This window comes from Xenopus laevis, chromosome 1S (genome assembly GCF_017654675.1).
Source record: "Xenopus laevis strain J_2021 chromosome 1S, Xenopus_laevis_v10.1, whole genome shotgun sequence".
Taxonomy (NCBI): Eukaryota; Metazoa; Chordata; class Amphibia; order Anura; family Pipidae; genus Xenopus; species Xenopus laevis.
In genome coordinates, this window is record NC_054372.1 from 171,452,629 (window position 1) to 171,458,655 (window position 6,027).

The following is a 6,027-nucleotide window of genomic DNA, read 5'->3' on the forward strand; positions in this document are numbered from 1 at the left end:
TCTTTTAAACATGTTGAAAACATGCAGTTTGTTGGACAAAACTCCCAATTTTTACATCAAGGATCCTTCCTGAAATCTCAACTACATTTGCAAGTAATACCTATGTGTAGCTCCAGTTTCACCCTGACAGCTTTGCTGGTTTGTTCTGTACACACAGGCCAATAACCGCTGCTCCAGTTCCTGCTGCCGAAATGTACAATCACTTAAAGTTTGTAGGGATTGTCAACTGCACCCTCCATGTCTGTCTGAATGTAGTTTGTGTTTTGGGGTGTCTGTGGACTGGAGGGCATTCAGAGCAGAAATGGGTCGAAACATTCCATCCTACCTACAGTCATTGTTGAAACTTGAAAAATAAAGAATATTTTCAAAAAATCCTGAAGCTGTGATCTGCTACAGAATTGTCTTTTTCTTCTTTTGTAGTGTGTACATGTATTTGTTTATGTAAAGATTGATTGTAAAATGTGATCAATGTCCAGTACTAAGGGGCAGATTTATCAAAATGTGAGATTAGAACTCAACACAGAAAAACTTGCTCACTTTCTATTCATTCCTATGGGGTTTTTTTTTTTTAGAATCCTATTCATCAATGGAGTTCACAGTTTGATAAATCTGCCCCCAAAGGCAGAGACACACGCTCAGATTCGAGGAGATTTAGTCGTCTGGTCGAATCCAAATCACCAGCATGATGGCACTCGCAGCTCTTTGTTTTCCGAAGTTTTCTCGTAAAGCAACTTCGGGTAATTTCGGAAGACGAAGCACACTGATTGCCATCCCGCTGGTGATTTACATTCTAGCCGGCGGGAGGCAGTTAGGGGAGATTAGTCGCCCAGAAGAATAGATTGGTTGCTTGGCGACCAATCTCCCCGAATCTGAGCCCTAAATCTGAGTGGGTTAGAGGAGGAGAAGGTATCCTAAGTGATTAAGGGGATGCTGCAACCTTACTATTAAGTGGCTGGTATTTAGAAATTTCAAAGGGGCTCTTTAGAACTCTGCCCTAAAAGTCTCATGGCCTTCTGTCCTGTGTATATATGTAAATATTGGATATAATTTCCAATTAGTAAATTGCACACATACTCTGCCTAAATGGGGCACTGCTAGTACTGATGGGATTTGTATATGAATCTGAATTTTATCTTGTGTTTGAGCTGGTTGATAGTTATTGAGTCATTTGAGGAATTTCAAGTTATGTAACATTTTTCTGTAATGGGGTGGAAGGTACAACGGAGTATTTTTGAAAGCTCAATCAGTAATATTGTTATAGGCACCCATAATCCAGTTTGTTTACTAAAACATTATTTTTAACTATCGCCATGCGATGAAAGTTAAATTCTTGGTATTTATTTGTCTATACTCGCGTTCAGGCTTCAGTAGGAAGATGGTTTGCATGTGAATAAGTTTAGATGTGGGCATTCTGAAATTTTATCTTCCTGTGCATTTTTAAACTGAATGCACTATGTAACAATGTTTATTCTAATTGATATAATTGGTGTCTCAAAATACTTCTGATATAACTTGTGGGGATAATGGCTCAGGTGACCATTACCTAATGCAAAGATCTCGACATGGTTTAATTTGTAGCTGCACTTAAAGGAGGAACTCCACAGCAATTTCGGTGCGATCCGGCGCAATGCGCAAAAACACAGGCGTCAAGTCTGATGCGACGGAAATAAGGTAAGAGATGGAAATGTCAGACGAAGTCGCATCGTTCATCCAATGCGACACGACTGTCGGATGCAGACAATTGCTCTGTGGTTCTCACTGGTATAACCAGTTGCTTTTTTTCTTTTGCAGCATGTTAAATATATTTCTCAGTACTTACAGCCTCCTCTAGATGGCAGCTGTGTGTCTGTGTTGTGAGCTGCCTTGACTTTTGAACATTAATACTTTAGCTACATCTTATCAGAATAATGCTCAGTTTGGTTTTAAATAAAGTTGGGTTGAAAAAAAAAAACAATATTAGAGGGAAATTGTGGAAGCACTCAAGGCTAAATCAAAATATATTTAAATATAATGGAAGTGCTACTTACAATGCACTTCCCTGGGCCCCTGTCTCATAAATAATTCAGTATAAATGCAAGTGCATGTTTACAAAACAGGGGTTTTTAGTTACCAAAGTTATGATCATAAAATTGAAAAGCCACCATACCACGTCAATTTAAACCCCATATGGCGGTCCCTAACTTACTTATTAAAAAAAATATTTCTCTGCATAATAGCATTACCTGTGTTCAGTGTATGTTGAGCATTGGTTTCAATTTGAAGGCTGAATCCTCCCCCGCCAGTAAAGGCTTTTAAGAGAGAGGGATTGCCCAAACCAACGCCCACATTTAAAAGCGTAGGACCACCATTAGTTTTGAAAAAAAACAAAACAAAAGTCCATCAAGTTTAACCCTTCCAAATGAAAGCCTGCAAAAATAGAAACAGTACTTTCTATGCCCACCTCCAGGTCATTAATAAACAAGTTGAAAAGCAAGGGACCTAGTACAGAGCCCTGCGGTACTCCACTAACAACACTGGTCCAATTAGAAAATGTTCCTTTACCACCACTCTTTGTAATCTATCTTTTAGCCAGTTCTCTATCCAGGTACAAATACTATGTTCCAGGCCAACATTCCTTAATTTAACCAGTAACCTTCTGTGTGGCACCGTATCAAATACTTTAGGAATGTCTATGTAGATCACATCCACTGCCATCCCAGAAAATAGGTCCCTGCTCACTTCCACATAAAAGGCAATCAAATTAGTAGTCTGGCAAGATCTGTTGCGCATAAAACAATGCTGGCACAAACTCATAATATTATGATTTGCAAGTCAAGTATCTTATTCCTTAATACCCCTTATTAGTGATGACCAAATTTATTCACCAGGCATGGATTCTGCGGGTGGATTTGTCAGTGTTTTTTTAAAGCGTAGCCTGGGTTGTTACTACATGGGCAGAAACACCCCTTACTGCCACCTCCGTACCTGAGAATGCATAGCGTCAGCACCATCAGCCAATGAAATACCATTAAGGCCTATAACTTAAATGCTTTTTTGCAGAACAATTTGTAGTTTCTTTAGTTCTTATGTGTAAGAAAACAAGGTTTATGGAATGCCATTCTGTTCTTTAAATAGTATCTAAAAAAAACACAAACTTAACGTTTTATTCTTACAATGTTAAAATGCCACAATAAACCCCCCGGCACATACTTTAACCCAACAGGCTTTACAAAGGTCCAAGCAACAAGATGTGATTCCTTTACATGTTCCAAAAAAAAAATCTGTGTTATTTCCTTAGATCAAAAAGTGCTTGTGTTAACAGCTGCTAGAAGGGATGGCAGGCAGCAACTTCCAGTAAGCAGCAAAGGCATGTCATTGTTGTGTGCCACAGAGTTTCTTGTCACATCCACGCAAGTACCATGAGATTGCACATCTGCATTCCGGCACTTGGACTTGAACAATCAAAGGAAATTCAATACAAGACGAAAGCATTATGCACATACATTAGCAAAAGCAAAGGGAATTCTGCCTTAAGTCTTGAGCAACATTCTTGGCTGCCTGTGTATTTCCTTACTCTTACGTGAAAATAATCTCTTTTCAACGATATTGTGGGGTTACTACTTTTTTTCTCAATTTAATTAACTCTGTATACAACTTACATAGTTTTGGAGATGTGTCAGACTGGGCATCCTGGGACTCACCAGAGAACCTGATATTGAGGACCCACGTTCACAAACATTACACGTAGAGGGTGTTAAATGTAATAGGTGTCATATAGACCAACACTATAGGTAGACCAGTCCAACCACGTTAAACAGGGATTCCAAAGGTTTTTTTTTTTTTAATCTGTGAGCCACATTCAGATGTAAAATGATTTGGGGAGCAACACAAGCATGAACAAGTCCCTGAGTGCCAAACAACCAGTGTGGTGCCCCAGGCACTCCAAAATAAGCACATGCTTTGAGGTCAGGGGTTGGTGAACAACATTTTACTTCAGAGCCACTGGTTGGGGACCATTGCTGCAAAGAATACTATAACCTTTTTATTATAGATAGAGGGTACGTGAGGGTACAGAGAACTGAATAGGAGAAAAATCCTACAGGCACCAGAGCTCCCAACCTCTTCTGAAGCTTGCAGCACGCTGACACCTGGGGGGCCGTCTAATCAAGTAAATGAAGCATGGCTAGGCCCCCCTTAAAAGCCAAACTTTTATGGGGGACCCTGGCAAGCAATTTTTTTTTAATTTTGCGGAGGCCTGGCCATCAATGTTTTTTTGAAACTTGAAGGAGGGTCCTGGCCACCTGGCTTTTAATAACTTGAGGGAAGAAGGCCATCAATATTTTATTTTACTTGCAAGGGAGGGGGGGTGGTTGATCACCAAGGCCTTTTTATAACTTAGGGAGGTTTACTGTTTTAGCTCTGATGTCTGTGTTTTTTACTGTGGGGTGGGTGAGATGTGGGGTGGTTCTTGAAGGGGACCAGGGGGCTCAGAAAATTTTGCCGTACAGGGCCCCGTGATTTCTGTACAGTTTATACACAGTGTACACAGCTACTCCCAGCCAAGACACAGAAGTGCAACAGCAAATCTGTATATCTAGAGATCATTTAATGAACAATAACTGAGAAGTAGCACTGTTGAACTGAAACGTCCTATAGAGCAGGGGTCCCCAACTGCCTTGCCACGGGCCACTACAGGGCCGCGGACATACTTGAACTGGGCCACCGAGACCGAATTTGATGAGGGGCACCCAAAATTTGCGCAATGTGCCCGACTTTGCCGTGGAGCGCCCAAATGTGACACGGCATGCACAAAATTTGATGCTGGTGTGTCCAAATTTGATGCGCCATGCGCAAAATTTAAGCTCCGTCTCCAGTTTACGCCCCCGGTCCTTTAAAAAATTAGGGCTTTACACCGGTCCCTGGGGCAAAAAAGGTTGGGGGCCGCTGCTTTAGAGGAATAATAGGAATAATAGGGAATAATAGTTTTGTTTATGCTTCCGAAAAGAATGAAATTGGAGAAAAGTTTTTCCATTAGTAGAAACAAAAATCCATTGCCTTCCACAAACAGGCAATAAACAATGAAGATGTAATATTATCCTGGCAGGTTATCAGTCTGTTTCCTATTGTTTTTGTTGGTCTGACACGCCCATGTAACATACAGTATAAACAATAAAAGGAATAGGACTCTGAGAAAGAACCGAGGGCTAATCTATGGGAAGTGTGCAAATAGCAATTTCTATGGCCCCAAGACTACAATTAGCTAAGCTTAATAGGACAAAGTAGCAAAAGAAGACATAATGTAATGTTCTGCACTGCTTCATATACTCAGTGCTCATGTATTGTTTAAGATTTTCAGCTATTATTCAAAAGTTCTTAGCATTAACTTAGAACTGGCAGCTCTCAAATGATAGAAATGGAAGGAGATCTTGATTTGTGGCCACAAATGTCCATGCCTAAAGGTGACCATACATGTAGAGAGCCACTCGTTTGGTGAGGTCACCAAAGAGTGGTTCTCTGTCAGCAGCTTATATCGTTACATGTATGGCCACCTTAAAGGTGAAGACCCCCAGAGTTACTAGTAGCAGCTACTTGTCACAGCTACAAACATAGATAATGCTGATAATTTACTAATAACTGTGCCTATGTGTGTTTTAGCAGAGACAATTTTCAGAATTGTCTGGATATATGGCAGGATTTTCTCTGGCGTTTTGTAGCTGTGACAAGTAGATACTACTAATAGCTCCATGTGTCTTCATCATGAGAGTGGATCCATGGTGTTAGATTCTATGGTGAGCCCTAGAAGACTGAGTCCGACATTAAGACAAATCTACTCACACCAATGAATTACCTGGGCTGTGGAAAGTGTAGCCTAGGGGCCTCACATCTCATTAGTCTGCTATTGCATATTAGGTAAGGCCTGGAGTTGAAGCTCTATTCTACTAATCAATTAATTTGGTCCTGAACCAATTTTGTATGCTTGTTTGTAAGAAATAAACAGCCCATGATTCACAGTAAAGCGAGAGACTAGCCTAGTTTGGCTCCTACAAA